Source organism: Orcinus orca, chromosome 15 (genome assembly GCF_937001465.1).
Source record: "Orcinus orca chromosome 15, mOrcOrc1.1, whole genome shotgun sequence".
NCBI lineage: Eukaryota > Metazoa > Chordata > Mammalia > Artiodactyla > Delphinidae > Orcinus > Orcinus orca.
This window is the reverse complement of record NC_064573.1, coordinates 21,929,418-21,951,984: the sequence shown is the minus strand read 5'-3', so window position 1 is coordinate 21,951,984 and position 22,567 is coordinate 21,929,418. Positions and strand designations below refer to the sequence as shown.

General features: G+C 42.3%; 1 pseudogene; it reads right to left on the bottom strand.

Annotated features, from left to right (window-relative positions):
- Positions 1–6,238: 6,238 nt before the first annotated feature.
- Positions 6,239–21,276, bottom strand: LOC117200014 (uridine diphosphate glucose pyrophosphatase NUDT14-like; annotated as a pseudogene).
- Positions 21,277–22,567: the final 1,291 nt, after the last annotated feature.

Sequence of the window (22,567 nt, the reverse complement as noted above, 5' to 3'; positions counted from 1 at the left end):
GAATTTATTTGTCAATTTTACCTCATTAAAGCTGGAAAAAAATCCAAAATTCTGAGGGCTGAGAGCTAGCTTGCTTTGAATGTGGTTTCAGATAAGCAGCCACACAGACCAGCTGAATCATGCCGGCTACGTAAAGGTCTTTCTTCCCATGACAGAGTAAACCTGTTCAGAAGTGGGACCGGGAGTACTAGTCATTCTACAGAAACAGACATCAGACAAGATGATTAAATCCACACCAGCATGCAGAGGGCCCGACTTTTGACTACTAAGGTACAACACATCTCATAGGCACCTCATTGAAGAAAAAAAAAAAAAAGAATTATTTTTATTTTCAGAAAGATAAAATGGAATTGATCTTCTGGTATACGGAAATTCTTTTTCTTAATTTTCTAAATTTTTTGAATCCTGACAAGCTAGGGAACACCTTAGGTCCTTCTTCCTCCAATCCCCAACTTTCCTAAGACTGATCATCACAGAGCTTTTTATATTTTTATTTTATGGCAGCTCAAACAGAACTTGTGTTTTCCTCCGCATACCTAAGTCCCAAGGCCTTGCTGTGTATACAGTGTGGGGTGCAAATGCCATTTGATTAATGCGATTATTCCACACAGTTGCAGATAAGTTGCAGTTAAATATGAGAATACAATTAATGTAAAAATTTATATGCATTTCCTGTTTACCCTCCTCAATATACTTGTTTCAAATTATGTCACGATTATTTTAATGTCTATGTAACATATCTGGAGGTTATACCATGTTCCCCTATTTGTATCTCTATATACATTGTATATCATATATGTAGCTTATATATGTAACATAAAGCTTATATGTGTATATCTCTTTTTGTCTCTCTATCCTTTTCTCTCTCTCTCTCTCTCTCTCTCTCTCTCCCTCTCTCTCTCTCGTATAGGTATGTATGCATAAAAATTTGGCTTATGTCAGTTTTCCTGGCTTTAGTTTAGTGAGATCATTGTTGTTAATTTCAGCTGTGCTTAGAGCGAGGTAATTCAGGTGTAAATTAAACATCTAAAAGTTGTGTAACAGATGGAGGCTCCTCTAAAATATAAGACAGAGTGACCAAATGTCTTTTCCTCAAACTTGCCATCCGGGTCCCTGAACATCTTTATCTAAGAGACTCACTCTCAAACCCCTATTTAGAATGCCATGTACCTCAAATATATATTTTTCCATTCTAAGAATACAACCATTAGGGTGTCAAGAATTCATTTTCAGTTTGGGGTTAATATTCATCTAAGTCTTTGGCAGGGACAAGGCATTTTGATAATACGAATGCCTTTCTTAATTCCTCACAGCACCATTCTGAACTTTTTCTGATCAAAAAAGGAGAAAATAATTTCTCTTTTCCATTAAATATTCAGTGGGCAAATACTAATCTGAAAGAAAATTGAAATTCTCTCCATGGCACACTCAACAAATGACAGTTTAGATTATATTAGAAATACTGTAATTCTTTTCAGGTCAGTTAACTGAGTAAAAAATGGAAATCTAAAATGAAGCTAAAACATCATATTAAGTATTACAATGTGTACCTCCATCCCTCGGCAGCATGGGATGGTGGAAGGGCTGAAGGCTTTGGAGGCAGAACAGACTCAAGGGAAAATCTGGCCTCTGGCACACGCAGCTGAGTGGCCTTAGATGACATTCTTTGTGAGTCAGTGTCTTTCACCTGAATCCATCAGGTCTCTGGACCTTCCCCCAAGTGAAGGCTCTGATGAGACATTTGCAAGTCCAGAACTAAATCTAATGGGCCCTGGACCAGCATGATTTCCTCAGGGGTGGTAAACGTCCCCCATTGATGGAGAACCTCTGGATAGGATGCTCGCTGGTGATGCTGGAGGCTCAGCCCCTCTGTGGTCCTTAACGGGCTCCATTGCTCTGGACCGTGTTGGGGGCTGGAATACTTTCTCCAAAAAAGGCTGAAATGATTCTCTGAGCAGCTGTCTGTTCTCAAATAATTCTTTTGTTTGTTTATCTATCCCAGTAAGACATCCTTTAGGGCTCTTTAGTATTTGAAAGAGGTATTTATTGTGCTTTTTTCTTATCTGTTGTTTGCTTGTAAGTGTCCATGTTAGAATGAAGTGCTACCAGAGCACTGCTAATTGTTCTGCTTCAGGTTCATCCTTTTCCTGCTGCCCTGGCGGCCACATGATTGAGTCCTATCCACAGTGACCCCTCCTTCCCATCACCTGGTGCTGCATACTGTGCTTGGGTTCATGGTGGCTTCTCCCTTTTGACTTGTACCTGCATGGACCTGAAGCAGAACTGCAGCTTCACAGCTTCCTAGCCTCCTATTGTAGGTCACTGGAATTAAAGTCAGTGAGGGAAGAATTCTTTCTTTTAGACCCTCCCATCCTTCTCTACAACCTCCCTGAGGGACTCTGTTCTCATCCTTAGAAGCTTATTGGTGGTCCAAGGATCACTTCCCTTTTTAGGCTCCCATTTAAGTCTCTCCTATCTAAAAACGGATTCAGGCCCTTCTGTATCTTCCTTAAGGCCCCTAAAGTGTGAAGTTAATCTAGGGCTTGGCAAACTGTGGCCTGGCAGCCTAAAGCCTTATTGGAATACAGCTGAATCCATTCCTTTGCCCAATGTCTGTGGCTGTTTTTGTTCTGCAAAGGCAGACTGCAGTAGTTGCAACAGAGACTGTATATGTCCCATGGAGCCAAAAATATTTACTCTCTGGCCCTTTAAGAAAGGTTCCTGATCCCCGAGCTAATGTAAAGGAAAAACACCTGAGGTAAAATGGCAGTGGTGATGATGACTAGTGGAACTGTTCACCACAGATAGCCCATTGTCCTTTTAGTGGACACTTGCTGTTTAAACCCAAAGGAGTGATTCAGCCAAAGAACACAAGTAAGTGGGGAGTGGTGCTGTTCATGGCCTCTTGTAATTGCTGGTAAGGAGTTGGCCACTCCTCTATGATATATGTCAGGGTTCTCAAAGTGTGGTCTCCAGATCATCAGCATCTCCTGGAATCCTGTTGGAAATGCAGAATCTCAGGCCCCACCCCAGACCGATAAACCAAACTCTGGGGGTGAGGCCAATAATGTGTGCTTTAATAAGTCCTCTAGGTGATTCTGATGGATGTTAACATCTGAGAACCACAGATGTACATAAAAGGGTTTTGCAAACTTTAAGGAGTTAGATAAGTAAAACATTGCACATTCTGTTACATGTTGAACCAGACTTGATGATATAGAAAGAATTCTTTCTATTGAGGTAGAATTCTTGTTCTTTTCTGGTATTGAAGTAGCTAAATAGTGATGTCCAACATGCCATAGTGATGAACACATAGAACAAGGTTCCTGGGGTCTAGATTGCATCTGGAGAGAGAAATAAAAAGGTGAAGTTTATCACTGGGTAAATGGTTCAAGCAAAGAAGATTCCTCTGCATAAACTGTCCTTCACGATCTTTCAGGCTTTCTACTTGAGATTAATAGTAATCTGCAAATGTTCTTTGAGCAGTGGGTTCAGCTGTAGATATGATGATGATTCCCATTTTATAAAGAAATCATAAGATGGAAATGAAGCTTAGACATTAATTTATCCAAGCAAACCCAGCCAGTCAAATGACAGAACCAGGATATGCCCCCAGACTCTCTGTTGACAGAGGTAGTGCTCTTCTATAACACATGCTTTTCCAGGATGGAACAAATGGAAGGTTCTTCAAGACCTTAGCAATGACACCTGTTAAAACTGCTTCTGCTGAACTGTCCTGCATTTGTCTAGCCGAGTTTGGACTTAAGTGGATCTCTGACTGAATATGAAGTGATCAGAAAGCCAAGTGTCTAACAATAAGGATGTGGGTCCTCCGGAGTACAATGTGTTCTAATAACCTCAGGCAGGGTGGGAAATGGGGGGGGGTGCCCTACTAGATTCTCTGTGCTGTGGTGACCCCCAAGCATGTGGTAACCTGGGGAAAATTACTTCATTGCATCATAGCTTGAATGAACTCATGTAGGCCACAGATGCTCCCGGAACAAACCCATTTCACCCAGGGAGACTTCTGGGGAGGATGAAGCTTGGCAAAACACTTTTAAAAAAGTCAGTATTCCTATTGTTTTTCCTAAAATAAATTGCTGAAATTATCCCTCGATATAATGTTCTTGAGGATATACAAATAGTCTACAACGATAGCACATAGCAAGTATGAATTTCAGAATAAAAATCGAAGAAGCATCTCAGTGAATTGTGAACTCCTAGAGGATTCTTCACGTCCCAGTGCATGCCGCAGTGCCTTGAACACAGAAGGTGCTCAGCATATGTTCAGAGAATGATAAATCTGGCAAGAGACATTAATTATTATAGTGATGCTAGAAAGAGATTCCTAAGCACAGGAGTCTATTTTCAAGACTATTTTTAACACACAAAAGGTCCTATACTATTATGATGGATGTTAATAAATGGGTATGCTACAGATGTTGACAGCGTCTTAGTCTCTTGCCTATAAACCATCGCCTTGTAAACAAGTCTTTTTTTCCCCTCTACTGCTTCACTGTGGCCAGGTCACAGTAACCTTAGAAATGCAGGTTGCTTTTGCCACTTGATGGGTATCTTCCCTTTGACAGTACTGTCTTCTGCCCATGCCCTCCAGCCCAGATGCCCTTATAGTGCAGCAGGGGGAAAACAGTGGCAGGGGTAGGGGGAGAGTTACATTGCACCATCCTCTAGCCTAGACCTGGCCTCCCCTAGTCTAGGACCAAAGCCAAGATGTAAGAACACACTATATTAGGCTTTTCTTGATGCTGTGCTGCTGCTGTGGATGAGAATGTGAAGGAGAATGATGAAGAGGCTTAAAGGGGAAAGAGAGATGCAATCTTAAGCTCTGCCAGACACAGAGAACTTTGGAAAGAGTCCAAGTCAGCTTGGTGTAGATTGGGTCACCACTGCTGCTAACATAATTTCAGTGAAAATCCAGATCTATAGAAAAGATATAAGTAAAAGTGAATCCAAATAAGGTATTGATCTTACTTCCCACTCACCTCTCTTCTGGTGATAAATCACCCTCATCTCAAACTGCAGCTCCCCTGTGAAGAGGAGAACTTTATTTCTTGACCACGAAGATTTAACACAGTGGTCTCATCCCTTGTATGAAAGGGGCAGGCATTTCAGTGATTGAAATGGAGGAGCTGAGGACAGGGTAGTGATGTCTTGCAGAGCCCCATGTGGTGGCAGTGGTGGGGGCCTCTGTGAGAACAGCTGCACTTCCATGAGCAGTCATGGTCCCACAATAGATGTGACCACATGTGGCAGGGTTAAGGGGCTGGGGCAGGTGCTTGGGCCCCAAGGGGAAGACACTGTTGGTTGCCTACCAACCACTGTCTGACCTGTCTCCCTTGTCTCAAAGTCTTGTCTGGACCAGATAACAATGCACTCAGCAAACAGTGGCCCCCCTGGGCTATAACTGATGCACTACGATTGATTTAAGCTAGTTGTGGTTACCTTATTTTCCTCTTCCTGTGACTGATTTAGCTGCAGGCACATGACATTATTCTGGCCCTAGAGACCTAAGGAGAAATTCACTGGAGGCTCCTGGGAAAGACTTTCCTACCTAGTTTTATCTTTTTAAGGAAGGGGATTATCAATGCAGGAGAAGAGGTTTTCTGTCGCAGAATCTGTTGTATGAGAAGGTGATACCTGGGCCTGAGACTGTCATTTTGTGACTGTATTAGTTTCCTAAAGCTGCTGTAACAAATTACTACAAACTTGGAGGCTTAAAGCAAAAGAACTTGATTCTCTCACAATTAAGAAGACCAGAAGTCCAAAATCAGTATCACTGGACTAAAGTCAAGCCCCTGGAGGCTCCAAGGGAGAATTCTTGCCTCTTCCAGGTTCTGGTGGCCATCAGCATTCCCGAGCTGATGGCTGTATCACTCCAAGTTCCACGGTCATTATCTGAAAATCTTTCTCTGCTCGTGTTCCCATCTTCTTCTCTTCTATGTGTTGTCAAATCTCCCTTTGCCTCCCTCTTATAAGGATACATGTGAGTCCACTTAGAGTCCACCTGGGTAGTCCAGGATAATCTCCCCATGTCAAGATAGTTAACTGAGTCATATCTATAAAGACCATCTTGTACTATATAGAGTCATAGTCCCAGGTTTCAAGGATTAGGATGTGAATTTGGGGGGGAGGAGGGGACGTTTTTCCGTTTGCTGCAGTGACTATGAGGATAGAGCCAAAAAAAAAAAAAAAATGACTTAGAAGCCTCTCTGGAAACCTAATGCCACTGAGTTTTTGAGTTAAGCAGCCTTGGATACAGCTGCCACTGGACTTCAGGGGTCACATGGTTGAGGAACCGTCTAACATCAAAGATGACCCCGAGGGTCTTGGGGACATCCAGGTTATCGGTACAGGCCTGGGCGTCATCCAGGGGCAGATGCACACCTCAGTGAGCTCAGCCTCCTCTGCCAGGCACCCCACCCTATCCCCCCATGCTGCCATCCTGAGCGTGTGTCACCTCTGCGGAGAACGTATTCTGGCCGGAGCAGTCAGTCCCACGCCAGACTTGGATGTGGCGACCCGGTTGCTGATCAGATCAAAGGGGGCCAGGTGGTAGCCGCGCTCCTCCCAAGCCTCCCTGATGGCCCTTTTCTCCAGCGAGAGCCCGGGCTGGTCCATGAGCCTCACAGCTTGGATGCCACCTGGGCCGGGCAATGCCGTCTGCAGCTCCGGAGGCTGTCAGCGTCCTCGCCTGCTTAACAGCTGGCCAGACCCACTTTACCAATACCACGCTCCTCTGAGGAGAGTTGGACACGAGAGTGGTCATACTGTCATGTTTTGGTGAGGTCCCATGGCCTCAGGATGTCACTTGGGCCGCAATGCCATGTGAGCAGCCACAGGTAGGGGCTGCACGGTATGGGGTGCAGCACGGCCTGGGGCGGACATGGGCAGGGTCTGCCCTGGACTCCAGCCCCTCGCAGCCTTCTTTTTATATACGATAATTTACTCTCATTTTTAAAACCATGGTTTATGAGATATCTTGCTACTTGAACTTGAAAATACTTGGCTTGGGGAAAAAAAACATTTGAGATAACTTCGTGGCAATTTCTTAAAATATCTAGGGGAGAGCAAGGGGAGGAAGTTACATTTTTGAGGCTGGTTGATTTTTTTAGCGTATGAACTGTTAGGAGTTGAGCAGAGTTTCTCAAAGCTGGCACTGTTGATATTTTTAACCAGATGATTCTTTGTTGTGAGGGGCCGTCCTGTGTGTTGGAAGATGTTTAACAGCATCCCTGGCCAGTAGCATCTCTTTCCCCAGTTGGGACAACCAAAAATATCTCCAGACCTTCCCAAATGTCTTGTGGAAGGACCAGAGAGGGGCAGGATTCTTCCCGGTTGAGAACCACGAGGCTAATGAGATAATATTAGAGATTCTTAACAGAAATATGTATATATTTTGTAATAAGAGATGCCTGACGTCAAAACAGTGAGATAACATTTGGAGAATACAACTTCTTGTTGAGGGACTAAAGTTGACTTACGTGGAAAACGTGCCTGAGGTATGAATGCCACAAGATTACTTGTGGTAATATGGGTATAAGTTAGTTGATTGTGTTTAGGTATACACAACTAAAAGTAATTACATTTGGTTGTACAGAACATATTCATTCAGTGTGTTTTCACTCGAGCTGTTGTTATGCCTCACGCATCCCTGGAAGATGAGAAAACTATCTGAGGACTATTGTGGGTTTTTTTAACATCTTTATTGGAGTATAATTGCTTTACAATGGTGTGTTAGTTTCTGCTTTATAACAAAGTGAATCAGTTACACATACACATATATCCCCATATCTCTTCCCTCTTGCATCTCCCTCCCTCCCACCCTCCATATCCCACCTCTATAGGTGGTCACAAAACACAAAGCTGATCTCCCTTTGATATGTGGCTGCTTCCCACTAGCTAGCTATTTTACATTTGGTAGTGTATATATGTCCATGCCACTCTCTCACTTTGTCCCAGCTTACCCCTACCCCTCCACATATCCTCAAGTCCATTCTCTAGTAGGTCTGCATATTTATTCACGTCTTGCCCCTAGGTTCTTCATATCCATTTTTTTGAAATTTATTTATTTATTTAGATTCCATATATATGTGTTAGCATATGGTATTTGTTTTTCTCTTTCTGACTTACTTCACTCTGTAAGACAGACTCTAGGTCCATCCACCTCACTACAAATAACTCAATTTCGTTTCTTTTTATGGCTGAGTAATATTCCATTGTATATATGTGCCACATCTTATTTATCCATTCATCTGTTGATGGACACTTAGGTTGCTTTCATGTCCTGGCTATTGTAAATAGAGCTGCAATGAACATTGTGGTACATGACTCTTTTGGAATTATGGTTTTCTCAGGGTATTTGCATGGTAGTGGGATTGCTGGGTTGCATGGTAGTTCTACTTTTAGGTTTTTTTTTTGTTTTTTTTTTGTGGTACGCGGGCCTCTCACTGCTGTGGCCTCTCCCGTTGCAGAGCACAGGCTCCAGACGCGCAAGCTTAGCGGCCATGGCTCACGGGCCCAGCCGCTCCGTGGCATGTGGGATCTTCCCGGACCAGGGCACGAACCAGTGTCCCCTGCATCAGCAGGCTGACTGTCAACCACTGCGCCACCAGGGAACCCTACTTTTAGTTTTTTAAGGAACTTGCATACTATTCTCTATAGTGGCTGTATCAATTTAAATTCCCACAAACAGTGCAAGAGGGTTTCTTTTCTCCACAACCTCTCAGCATTTATTGTTTGTAGATTTTTTGGTGATGGCCATTCTGACCGGTGTGAGATGATATCTCATTGTAGTTTTGATTTGCATTTCTCTAATGATTAGTGATGGTGAACATTCTTTCATGTGTTTGTTGGCAATCTGTATATCTTGTTTGCAGAAATGTCTATTTAGGTCTTCTGCCCATTTTTGGAATGGGTTATTTGTTTTTTTGATATTGAGCTGCATGAGCTGCTTTAATCCTTTGTCAGTTTCTTCATTTGCAAATATTTTCTCCCACTCTGAGGGTTGTCTTTTCATATTGCTTATGGTTTCCTTAGCTGTGCAAAGGCTTTTAAGTTTCATTAGGTCCCATTTGTTTATTTTTATTTCCATTTCTCTAGGAGGTGGGTAAAAAGGATCTTGCTGTGATTTATGTCATGGAGTGTTCTGCCTATGTTTCCCTCTAAGCGTTTGATAGTTTCTGGCCTTACATTTAGGTCTTTAATCCATTTTGAGTTTATTTTTGTGTATGGTGTTAGGGAGTGTTCTAATTTCATTCTTTTACATGTAGCTGTCCAGTTTCCCCAGCACCACTTATTGAAGAGGCTGTCTTTTCTCCACTGTATATTCTTGCCTCCTTTATCAAAGATAAGGTGACCATATGTGCGTGGGTTTATCTCTGGGCTTTCTATCCTGTTCCATTGATCTATATTTCTGTTTTTGTGCCAGTACCATACTGTCTTGATTACTGTAGCTTTGTAGTATAGTCTGAAGTCAGGGAGCCTGATTCCTACAGCTCCATTTTTCTTTCTCAAGATTCCTTTGGCTATTCGGGGTCTTTTGTGTTTCCATACAAATTGTGAATTTTTTTGTTCTAGTTCTGTGAAAAATGCCATTGGTAGTTTGATAGGGATTGAATTGATTGAATCTGTAGATTGTTTTGGGTAGTTTAGTCATTTTCACAATGTTGATTCTTCCAATCCAAGAACATGGTATATCTCTCCATCTATTTGTATCCTCTTTAATTTCTTTCATCAGTGTCCTATAATTTTCTGCATACAGGTCTTTTGTCTCCTTAGGTAGGTTTTTTCCTAGATATTTTATTCTTTTTGTTGCAATGGTACATGGGAGTGTTTTCTTAATTTCACTTTCAGATTTTTCATCATTAGTGTATAGGAATGCAACAGATTTCTGTGCATTAATTTTATAACCTGCTACTCTACCAAATTCATTGATTAGCTCTAGTAGTTTTCTGGTAACATCTTTAGGATTCTCTATGTAGAGTATCATGTCATCTGAAACAGAGACAGCTTTACTTCTTCTTTTCCAATTTGGATTCCTTTTATTTCTTTTTCTTCTCTGATTGCTGTGGCTAAAACTTCCAAAACTATGTTGAATAAGAGTGGTGAGAGTGGGCAACCTTGTCTTGTTCCTGATCTTAGTGGAAATGGTTTCAGTTTTTCACCATTGAGGACAATGTTGGCTGTGGGTTTGTCATATATGGCCTTTATTATGTTGAGGAAAGTTCCCTCTATGCCTACTTTCTGGAGGATTTTTATCATAAATGGGTGTTGAATTTTATGAAAAGATTTTTCTGCATCTACTGAGATGATCATATAGTTTTTTATCCATCAGTTTGTTAATATGATGTATCACATAGATTGATTTGAATATATTGAAGAATCCTTGCATTCCTGGGATAAACCCCACTTGATCATGGTGTATGATCCTTTTAATGTGCTGTTGGATTCTGTTTGCTAGTATTTTGTTGAGGATTTTTGCATCTATGTTCATCAGTGATACTGGCCTGTAGTTTTCTTTCTTTGTGACATCTTTGTCTGGTTTTGGTGTCAGGGTGATGGTGGCCTCGTAGAATGAGTTTGGGAGTGTTCTTCCTTCTACTATATTTTAGAAGAGTTTGAGAAGGATAGGTGTTGGCTCTTCTCTAAATGTTTGATAGAATTCACCTGTGAAGCCATCTGGTCCTGGGCTTTTGTTTGTTGGAAGATTTTTAATCACAGTTTCAATTTCAGTGCTTGTGATTGGTCTGTTCATATTTTCTATTTCTTCCTGCTTCAGTCTGGGAAGGTTGTGCATTTCTAAGAATTTGTCCATTTCTTCCAGATTGTCCATTTTATTGGCATATAGTTGCTTGTAGTAATCTCTCATGATCCTTTGTATTTCTGCAGTGCCAGTTGTTACTTCTCCTTTTTTTTTCTAATTCTGTTGATTTGAGTCTTCTTCCTTTTTTTCTTGATGAGTCTGGCTAATGGTTTATCAATTTTGTTTATCTTCTCAAAGAACCAGCTTTTAGTTTTATTGATCTTTGCTTTCATTTCCTTCATTTCTTTTTCATTTATTTCTGATCTGATCTTTATGATTTCTTTCCTTCTGCTAACTTTGGGGTTTTTTTTTTTTTTTTTGTTCTTCTTTCTCTAACTGCTTTAGGTGTAAGGTTAGGTTGTTTATTTGAGATGTTTCTTTTTCTAAAGGTAGGATTTTATTGCTATAAACTTCCCTCTTACAACTGCTTTTGCTGCATCCCATAGGTTTTGGGTCGTGGTGATTTCATTTTCATTTGTTTCTAGGTATTTTTTGATTTCCTCAGTGATCTCTTGGTTATTTAGTGTGTATTGTTTAGCCTCCATGTGTTTTTATTTTTTACACATTTTTTCCTGTAATTGATATCTAGTCTTATAGCGTGGTGGTCAGAAAAGATACGTGATAGGATTTCAATTTTCTTAAATTTACTAAGGCTTGCTTTGTGACCCAAGATGTGATGTATCCTGGAGAATGTTCCATGAGCACTTGAGAAGAAAGTGTATTCTGTTGTTTTTGGATGGAATGTCCTATAAATATCAATTAAGTCCATCTTGTTTAATGTATCATTTAAAGCTTGTGCTTCCTTATTTATTTTCATTTTTATGATCTGTCCCTTGGTGAAAGTGGGCTATTAAAGCCTCCTACTCTGACTGTGTTCCTGTTGTTTTCCCCTTTTATGGCTGTTAGTATTTGCCTTATGTATCAAGGTGCTCCTATGTTGGGTGCACAGATATTTACAATTGTTATATCTTCTTCTTGGATTGATCCCTGGATCATTATGTAGTGTCCTTCTTTGTCTCTTATAATAGTCTTTGTTTGAAAGTCTATTTTGTCTGATGTGAGAATTGCTACTCCAGCTTTCTTTTGATTTCCGAAGTGGGTCTCTTGTAGACAGCATATATACAGGTCTTGTTTTTGTATCCATTCAGCCAGTCTATTTCTTTAGTTGGAGCATTTAATCCATTTACATTTAAGGTAATTATTGGCATGTATGTTCTTATTACCATTTTCTTAATTGTTTTGGGTTTGTTATTGTAGGTCTTTTCCTTCTCTTGTGTTTCCTGCTTAGGGAAGTTCCTTTAGCATTTGTTGTAAAGCTGTTTTGGTGGTGCTAAATTCTCTTAGCTTTTGCTTGTCTGTAAAGGTTTTAATTTCTCCGTCGAATCTGAATGAGATCTTTTTGGGGTAGAGTAATCTTGGTTGTAGATTTTACTCCTTCATCACTTTAAATATGTCCTGCCACTCCCTTCTGGCTAGCAGAGTTTCTGCTGAAAGATCAGCTGTTAATCTTATGGGGATTCCCTTGTATGTTATTTGTTGTTTTTCCCTCGCTGCTTTTAATATTTTTTCTTTGTATTTAATTTTTGATAGTTTGATTAATATGTGTCTTGACGTGTTTCTCCTTGGATTTATCCTGTATGGGACTCTCTATGCTTCCTGGACTTGGTTAACTATTTCCTTTCCCATATTAGGGAAGTTTTCAACTATAATGTCTTCAACTATTTTCTCAGTCCTTTTCTTTTTCTCTTCTTCTGGGACCCCTATAATTTGAATATTGGTGCATTTAATGTTGTCCCAGAGGTCTCTAAGACTGTCCTCAATTCTTTTCATTGTTTTTTCTTTATTCTGCTCTGCAGTAGTTATTTCCACTATTTTATCTTTCAGGTCACTTATCCATTCTTCTGCCTCAGTTATTCTGCTATTGATACCTTCCAGAGAATTTTTAATTTCATTTATTGTGTTTTTCATCACTGTTTGTTTGCTCTTTAGTTCTTCTAGGTCTCATTAAACGTTTCTTGTATTTTCTCCATTCTATGTCCAAGATTTTGGATCATCTTTACTATCATTATTCTGAATTCTTTTTCAGGTAGACTGCCTATTTCCTCTTCATTTGTGGGTCTGGTAGTTTTTTCCCTTGCTCCTTCATCATCTGTGTGTTTCTCTGTCTTCTCATTTTGCTTTACTTACTGTGTTTGGCATCTCCTTTTCAGAGGCTGCAGGTTCGTATTTACCTTTTTTTTTTGGTGTCTGCCCCCAGTGGCTAAGTTTGGTTCAGTGCGTTGTGTAGGCTTCCTGGTGGAGGGGAATAATGCCTGTGTTCTGGTGGATGAGGCTGGATCTTGTCTTTATGGTGGGCAGGTCCACGTCTGATGGTGTGTTTTGGGGTGTCTATGACCTTATTATGAATTTAGACAGCCACTCTGCTAATGGGTGGGATTGTGTTCGTGTCTTGCTAGTTGTTTGTCATAGGGTGTCCACCACTGTGGCTTGCTGGTCGTTGAGTGGAGCTGGGTCTTGGTGTTGAGGTGGAGATCTCTGGGAGATTTTTGCCGTTTGATATTGCGTGGAGCTGGGAGGTCTCTTGTGGCCCAATGTAGTGAACCTGACTCTTCCGCCTCAGAGGCGCAGCCCTGACACCTGCCTGGAGCACCAAGAGCCTGTCATCCACACGACTCAGAATAAAAGGGAGAGAAAAAAGAAAGAAAGAAAGAAGATAAAATAAAAAGTTATTAAAATAAAAAATAATTATTAAAAAGTTTTAAAGTAATAATAAAGAAAAAAGAAAGAAGGAGGAGAGCAACCAAACCAAAAAACAAATCCATGAATGATAACAAGCACTAAAACTATACTAAAAAAATAAACAAAAACGGACAGACAGAACCCTAAGACAAATGGTAAAAGCAAAGCTATACAGACAAAATCACACTCAGAGCTAACACATACACACTCACAAAAAGAGAAAAAGGGAAAAAAATATGTATATAGTTGTTCCCAAAGTCCACCTTCTCAATTTGAGATGATTCCTTGTCTATTCAGGTATTCTGCAGATGCAGGGTACATCAAGTTGATTGTGGAGATTTAATCCGCTGCTCCTGAGGTGCTGGGAGAAACTTCCCTTTCTCTACTTTGTTTGCACAGCTCCTGGGGTTCACCTTTGGATCTGGACCCGCCTCTGTGTGTAGGTCACCTGAGGGCGTCTGTTCTTCGCTCAGACAGGATGGGGTTAAAGTAGCAGCTGATTCGGGGGCTCTGGCTCACTCAGGCCGGTAGGAGGGAGGGGCACGTATGTGGGGCGAGCCTGCGGCGGCAGAGGCCGGCGTGACGTGGCAGCAGCCTGAGTCCCGCCATGTGTTCTCCTGGGAAGTTGTCCCTGGATCACAGGACCCTGGCAGTGGCGGGCTGCACAGGCTCCCCGGAAAGGAGGTGTGGAGAGTGACCTGTGCTCGCACACAGGCTTCTTGGTGGCGGCAGTAGCAGCCTTAGCATCTCATGCCTGTCTCTGGGGTCCACACTGATTGCCGCGGCTCGCGCCCGTCTCCGGAGCTCCTTTAAGCAGCACTCGTAATCCCCTCTCCTCGTGCCCCAGGAAACAAAGAGGCAAAAAAATGTCTCTTGCCTCTTCGGCAGTTCCAGAATTTTCCCCAGACTCCCTCCCAGCTAGCTCTGGCACACTAGGACCTTCAGGCTGTGTTCATGCAGCCGACCCCAGTCCTCTCCCTGGGATCCGACCGAAGCCTGAGCCTCAGCTCCCAGCCCCGGCTGCCCCGGCGGGTGAGCAGACAAGCCTCTCAGGCTGGTGAGTGCCGGTCGGCGCCGATCCTCTGTGCGGGAATCTCTCCGCTTTGCCCTCCGCACCCTTGTGGCTATGCTCTCCTCCGCGGCTCCGAAGCTTCCCCCCTCCGCCACCCGCAGTCTCCGCCCGCGAAGGGGCTTCCATGTGTGTCAAACATTTCCTCCTTCCCAGCTCCCTCCCACTGGTGCAGGTCCCATCCCTATTCGTTTGTCTCTGTTTTTCCTTTTTCCCTACCCAGGTACATGGGGAGTTTCTTGCCTTTTGGGAGGTCTGAGGTCTTCTGCCAGCATTCAGGAGGTGTTCTGTAGGAGTTGTTCCACATGTAGATGTATTTCTGATGTATTTGTGGGGAGGAAGGTGATCTCTACATCTTACTCTTCCGCCATCTTGTAGCTCCTCTATTGTGTTTTTATGACACTTGTGTTTTAGACTTTATTCCATAGCCTTGCCAACCCTTCTGGCCAGGATGATAAAGATTCTTCTGTCTGTGGAATAATCTCCATGTTAATTTTTTACACTTCCATACTTGTTTTGCTTAGGATAACACATGTGCAAACTGGATTTTCTGCATATATCTACCAAACTCCATTTGTAAATGTCTGTCCAGTGTCCCCATCTCTGAAATGTGTTTCCTTTGAGCTGTCCTTCTGTGTAACTGAATTCTGTGCATCCTTCAGGAGCTGGCTCTGCCCATGCTCACTGCAGAATGTTTCCTGATAACTCCAGTCAGTACTGCACTCCCACTATTTACTGCTTGGCATCTGTACAACTTCTTCACGTTTGATTGGAGATTTGAGATGGATATAAATCTTAGATTTTTCCTTATTTCCTGTGTCCAAGCCTTGTTTTCTCTGTCAAAGCATCAGCTCCTTGATGGAAGAACTCCCTGTCTTTACTATAATAATCTGTAACCCTTACTCCTCAGCAGCTCTGATTTAAAAAGGGTGCTGATTGGGGGCTTCCCTGGTGGCGTGGTGGTTGAGAGTCCGCCTGCCGATGCAGGGGACACGGGTTCGTGCCCCGGTCCGGGAGGATCCCGCATGCCGCGGAACGGCTGGGCCCGTGAGCCATGGCTGCTGAGCCTGCGCGTCCGCAACGGGAGAGGCCACAACAGTGAGAGGCCCGCGTAACGCAAAAAAAAAATAAATAAATAAAATAAAAATAAAAATAAAAAGGGTGCTGAGCACATGGAAGATACTCCCCAGGCAAGGTACTTGTTGAATAAAGACTATCTTAGTAGGGTAGCAGCCTGGATTTTTATTTCACTCCAAAAAGACTGCTTCCCATGGTGACTGTCTAGCATGGCTCTCAATCAGGAGTCCTGTTGGAAGTAAGCTGAGGTGGAAGGGTTTTATTCCAACCTGGGATAGGCTCAGGTGAAAAAGTTTGACACATAAATATTACACTGCATATCAAAAAATAAGTCTCATACCTTCAGAAGGCTGAGTTTGCTGAGCCTTGTGTGCTCCCAAAGCAGTTGACTAGAATCATGTATGGCAGGATTTTTCCTGAGGCAGCATCAATATGAGCAGCTCAGGATTTCGAGGTGTGGTTTCCTTCCCTCTCAAAAGGAGAGTTTCCTTCAAAAGTACACTCCAAAAATTTTTTAATAAAACAAGGTTTTCAATCTCATAAAAGGGCTCTGTTACATTGAGAAAGGGTACCCTTCTGTAAACAAAAGTGTGTTTGTCCTTAAACTCAGGGGCATTGCTTTCCTGTGAACTCTCAGCAATAGTAAATGAAATTTCCATATTTCATCAACTCCGAGACACATTCAAGAAATATTTTTACATGTATGAATTAGGGTACATCTTGCAATCATAATAGGCCAGTGATATTGGGCTATAGTGGTCATTTTGCGGCATGCATGGACATCAGAACTTGCAGAATGAAGGAATGTTAGGGACCTGGCAGAATATCCTAGAGATAACAGTTCATCAATTTAAAAATGAATTTTGATGAACTGAGTCATGGCACAGAGTAGAAATGAACACATATAATGGAGGAGGCATGAAGTGACTGTTAAGAGTCAGATGCAGAATGTGAAGCAGTGATAGAATTGGCTTATTTTTCCTCTTGCTGGATGCCCAGAGTGATGTATGGAAACTGGCTAAGTTTAAGTGAGCTTAAAAGAGCTCCTTTTATAAAATTCTGCTTTTAGATGATACAAAAGCATTGGACCATGTTTTTTTTTTTTTTTTTTTTTTTTTTGCGATACGTGGGCCTCTCACTGTTGTGGCCTCTCCCGTTGCGGAGCACACGCTCCGGACGCGCAGGCTCAGCGGCCATGGCTCACGGGCCCAGCCGCTCCGCGGCATGTGGGATCTTCCCAGACCGGGGCACGAACCTGCGTCCCCTGCATTGGCAGGCGGACTCCCAACCACTGCGCCACCAGGGAAGCCCTGGACCATGTTTTTTTTTTTATTGGCAGAAGTATTTCTTAGTGATACATCCTGTAATGGTACATCTAACATGCAGTGCTTTCTTAGATTCAGTGAAATCAGCATCAAGGGGGTTTTAATGACATGAAAAAATGAGTCAAAATTCTCATACAGTAAAAAAGACACAGTACCTTAAGATTTGGGCACAGAGTTTAAGAACTGGGAAGGAGTCCCAATTTCTAATATCCTTAGTTACTATTTAGCAAAGATGTTCATCCTCTGAATGACTCTTTCTTTACTCCTTGCTTAAGATTCTTGTATTTTAATTACTTCTGATAATTGGGATTCCATTGCTATCATTAATAAGAAGGGAACTAGTAATATTGGTGGGTCTTCTATGTTTAAAATGTGTAATCTTAGTACTGAAGCCTCAGCTGTCCTGCTTGCTGTGATTATATAACAGAGCTTCCCAACCATGTGCCATGAATCAGTTCAGGTAGAAAAAAATATTCATCCCTTTAGCCATAGAGTCTGGGGTGTCCAGAACACATTGGCAGGCTGTTTCTGGCCACGTAGAGCCTATATTTTCACTGCAGTGCTGTACAAACATTAACCTTTTTTTAGGTACATCCTAACATGGAAAAGGTTGAGAAGCACTGCTCAGATGGACAGGTTGTTAGTAGCTGTTCTGAAAGAATATGGAATAGACAAAATGAAGAACCCCTTGGTCACCGAGGCCCTGTCACTGATGGCACAGGTTATGTCCAAAAGTTTCCCAGTAAGAGTCCATACCATTACTACACTGGTCCAGGAGTATTTGTTTCCACATTTGCAATCCCAAGGAAGTCAGATAAGAATTTATACTCCTTTTGCCACCAGAGTGGAAGGAGGAACTTTGGTACTAAACATGAAAGTATTGAAACCAGCATCAGTTCTACAAAGGGGGTCCTCAGAATGGGGTCTTTGGACCAGCAGAATCGGCATCACTGGAAATTTGTTAGAAAGGCAGAAACTTGGGCCCCAATTCAGACCTCTGAATCAGCCACTCTGGGATGTGATCCCTTCTTCTATCCTTTAAGAAGCTATCCAGATGGGTTTTTTTGGTTGTTGTTGTTGTTGTTTTTGTTTGCGGTCCGCGGGCCTCTCACTGTTGTGGCCTCTCACGTTGCGGAGCACAGGCTCCGGACGCGCAGGCGCAGTGGCCATGGCTCACAGGCCCAGCCGCTCCGCGGCATGTGGGATCTTCCCGGACCGGGGCATGAACCCGTATCCCCTGCATCGGCAGGCGGACTCTCAACCACTGCGCCACCAGGGAAGCCCTATCCAGATGGTTTTGATGTTTGCTTAGGTTTGAGAACCACTGACCTATAGTTTCCAAAACATAAAAGATAACGGAAAAAATAGAACTCTTGGTCTCTTGCCTGAAATACCCTGGAATGTGGGCCCTAGAATAGGAGTCATATTTCTCCTGTCTTTTTTTGTGACTTTGGGTTAATTACTTAGTTTTATTGGGTCTCAATTTTTTTCCAGTGTAAAATGAAAGCATGCAATTATATCTTTTTGTTCCTTGTCATTTTTTTCATCGCCCTGTATTTTTAAATTTCATCAAGTGTTCTGTAGCACCTTCTGCAGAACCATGGAGGTGGGGGCATGAGTGGGAGATGGCAGGTTTTCAGGACCCTTTCATGATGCTGATGAAGGGAGGAACCATCTTCTTTCCGCATGGTCTGGCAGGAGTTCGCCCAAACAGGACTTTTCCTGCTTGATGAGTAAGAAATGACTGTGAAGACGATGTGGGCCCAAGACTTCATTACCAGCTTCTGGTTTCTAATCCTGGCCCTGATAGTAACTCTCACTGTGATATCAGGCAAGTCTTAATAACTCTTTGGATCTCAGTTCTTTTACCTGTGATACAAGAAATCAACTAAGGAAAGAGAGCTTTATGTATCTAGAACAATGATCAGAGAGCAGATAGCCAATAAATCCTCCATTTTCTTTCCTTCTCAATTCAGAAATTCCATTCTTTGGAATTCTTTAGGGTTAAAGATTGCTCTGCAGACATTGAGTCTTGATTGCCACATGATTATTCAGGTTCCTAAGCTTTTCCCCCGAAGGAAACACTTGTTGACAGTAGTCAGTGTTCTTGCTGGCTTGTGTAGTTGGTAGGCATATCCAGTGAAGTCTGCCTACCCACCTTCAATCCGCTATTTATTGCGAGCTGTAGGCACTTTTTTTTTTTTTTTTGTAGGCACTTTTGACATGGATGTGTGGATATCAGTAATATGTCTTACTTTAATTAAAATTGTTTTACCCATGAGAGATTAGAAGCAATTTCTTTTTGGTATTTACATATTATTTATTTATGATATTTTTCATAGACTCTCACAATTTTTAACATCAGTGATGTACCAGACACTTTCCAATAGGTTATTCTATTTAATCCTTACAACAATTGGTGAAATAGGTGTTATTGCCTCCATTTAAGATGAAGAAACTAAGACTCAGTTTGAGTAACTTTGCAAAGGTCACTCGGTATGTGACAAAACCAGAATGTCAACCCAAGTGTTTTCCTTTCCAGAGTCTACGTTCTTTGTACAGAAGCAAAGTTTTCCTAAAAACTCATGTTTGCTGGGTAAATGGCTTTAGTGTTTACTTAGGGGTTTCTCTAGTTGAGGAAGGTGCTGAGAAGGTGTTAAAATTCAAGTTTAATCAATCAGCCAATTACTATTTATTGAATGCCTGCTGGGTGCAAGGATTGCACTTGGCGCTATGGGAAGTGAACAACAACAAAGAAGCTCAAACTGATCATAATGTAGTGGAAGAAGAGAAACACACACACATAAAGTGACGCTCGACTTGTGAGGACCCAGAGAGAGTTCCAAAGGAGAGGGAGAGGGGAAGAGTGGCAGGAGACCAGGGCTACGCAGCTCCCTTGCAACTGGGCTGGTCAGGAAATGTTTTTTCTGACTTGGCACGTGTATCAGGTTTTACTCTGTTTCTGGCATTATCTTAATTTCTACAGCAGCCCTGTCCCCATTTTAGAGCTAGGTAAACCAAGTACCAGAGAGATGAATTGAGCCTCACCCATACGTACAACTGGCAAGAAGTAGGAATGGGAATCACACCTGGGTCTTTCAGAGTCCAAGTCTGATCCTCCTTCTATGACACCATTTATTAGAACTAACTCTAGAAAAGACTTGTTAACATTTATGCTTTCCCCAAAGTAGACTTGTAATCATGTAAATGCCAAGAAATGGGGGTTTAAAGACCAGAAGATGTTATTTACTTATTCAGAGTTTCAAATAGTTGCATAAGGAATGAGCAATGTTCTGGTGAAGGAGAGGTCTTTGGTTTTTGTGGGTTTTTTAAAGCTGTTATGCCAGTGTTTATTCAGGTATGTGCTAAGGATTCAGACATTAAAAAGAGCAGTTTAGAATCTTGTACAGCTCTTTAGAGAAAGTCCTACTCCCCAAATATTTATCCATGCACGAAATTGCCTTCTTGTTTGGGAGGGGAGGTTGCAGCCTTGGTTGGTGGAGGCTGCTGAGAGCCCTGGGCAGCCTTGGACAGTGAGGCTGGGCTGACAAGGGGTTAAACCTGATTGGGGATGGGGAGTAGGCCTTCGAGGGATAAGGGTCACCGCAGAGCTCAGAGCAATACCTTCTACTTGGGGAGTCACCAGTGAGGCCAGGCCGAGGAGCAATTTTCAGACATTTCAGAAAGTTCAGGCAGTTGCTAAGAAGCCTGTCGCTGGGGTGATGCCAGGAGCCTGGGCAGTGGCATCCGTCTAATTACTTAACTGCAGTTATAACTTTCATGGGCGTCAGCCTGCAGGGCTTTGATGGGAGGCAGCAAAACCAGACAGTTAGCAAGTGAGACTTGCCCACTGCACGAAAAGCAAATGTCACCACAGCCCTGAAGAGTGAAGCCACCCCAAAAGGAAGCACAGGCACAAACTGTTGGCTCAAGGAGAAAGTATTCAAGGGGAAATTCGAAGTGCTTGTTTTTATTTTGTTTTGCTGATAAAGAGCATTTTTAAAGATGAAGTCCTTTTGGAAAGAATGCAGGTTTTTTCTATATTTTTATTACAGTCATCTAAAACTTATATATGCTTATAGAAAAAAAAGGAAACAGGAATAAATAGAAATTGAATGGCTGAGTTTCAAAAAAAAACAGTATTTTGAATAAGAATGTCTAACCTTATCAAAGAGTCATCTAAGTGTAAGGGGGTCCTTACTGCTCATGGTACTTCTTGATAATGGAACAGAATTACCTTCCATGGTAGGCATGGGAATGGTCCCAATTTGAAAAGTCAAAATGTATTAAAATGTCCTTTCGAGATCAAACAAACTAAAAACTTGAAACCCTGTAATACCTACCACAAAGATATATGTGTATTTAACACTCAATAAATATTTATCGCTAAATCAATCTTTTTTTCAGAAGGCTTGCGTCAGAATCCTGATCTTCTGCATTCTCATAGTATCTCTGTGTTTAGTCTGGTGTTAATTTTATTCTAATACACAGGGAACTGTTATATACAACTATTCAGTTACTAGAAATACTCCATCACAGTGTCCCGTGCCTGCAACATTATTGTTAAGTGGACATGATATAATATGTATAATTAACAGATATGAATACCGCAAAATGGGCCAGCTAAGAACCAGTTTTTCCTAATGAATCACTGATAATGCAAAGTTCTCTTGGCTGTTCCCAGTGTAAAATATGCGTGGGTCACTACTTCCTACTTTTTGATTCCACCCTGGTTTATTAGCTTAGATACATGAAAGTTTCCCAAACGACACCGTTAAGCTATTTTGGCAGAGAGAGAGAGAGAGAGAGAGAAAGAGAGAGAGAGAGAGAGAGAGAGAGAGAGAGGGAGAGGGAGAGAGAGAGAGAAAGACTGGGAATTTAGATCTCCTCTGCTTCAGTCATCTTAAGGGTGGAGATATTAAAACCCATAAGGCGGGCTTCCCTGGTGGCGCAGTGCTTCAGAGTCCGTCTGCCGATGCAGGGTACGCAGGGTCGTGCCCCGGTCCGGGAAGATCCCACATGCCGCGGAGCGGCTGGGCCCGTGAGCCATGGCCGCTGAGCCTGCGCATCCGGAGCCTGTGCTCCGCAACGGGAGAGGCCACAACAGTGAGAGGCCCGCGTAACGCAAAAAAAAAAAAAAAAACCCATAAGGCAAGCAACTAAAAATAATTCAAGTAACTAAATTTTAGATCCAGAAAAAAACTAGTTATTATCAAAACCAGCCAAGCCTCTTCCTAGTGGATGTGGAATCTGAGGCCAGAGAAGGTCAGTGACCTGTTCAAGCTCGCCCAGCCAGTGGCAGACTTGTGCTGACCACCCAGGACCTCCTCAAGGTTATCAGATTAGTGCTTTACCCACCACGCAACATTTCACAGCAGTTTTTCTGACCATTGACTTGTGTTGCACGTGCCTTGGTAGCCATGCTGTTTTCCCTTGGAGACAAAGGGATGAACTGGATGGTTGATCAAGTCCCCTTCTGGCACAGGGGGCTGAGGCCAGCTGGAAGATTTCTGCAAAGCCTGTCATTTTCCTCAC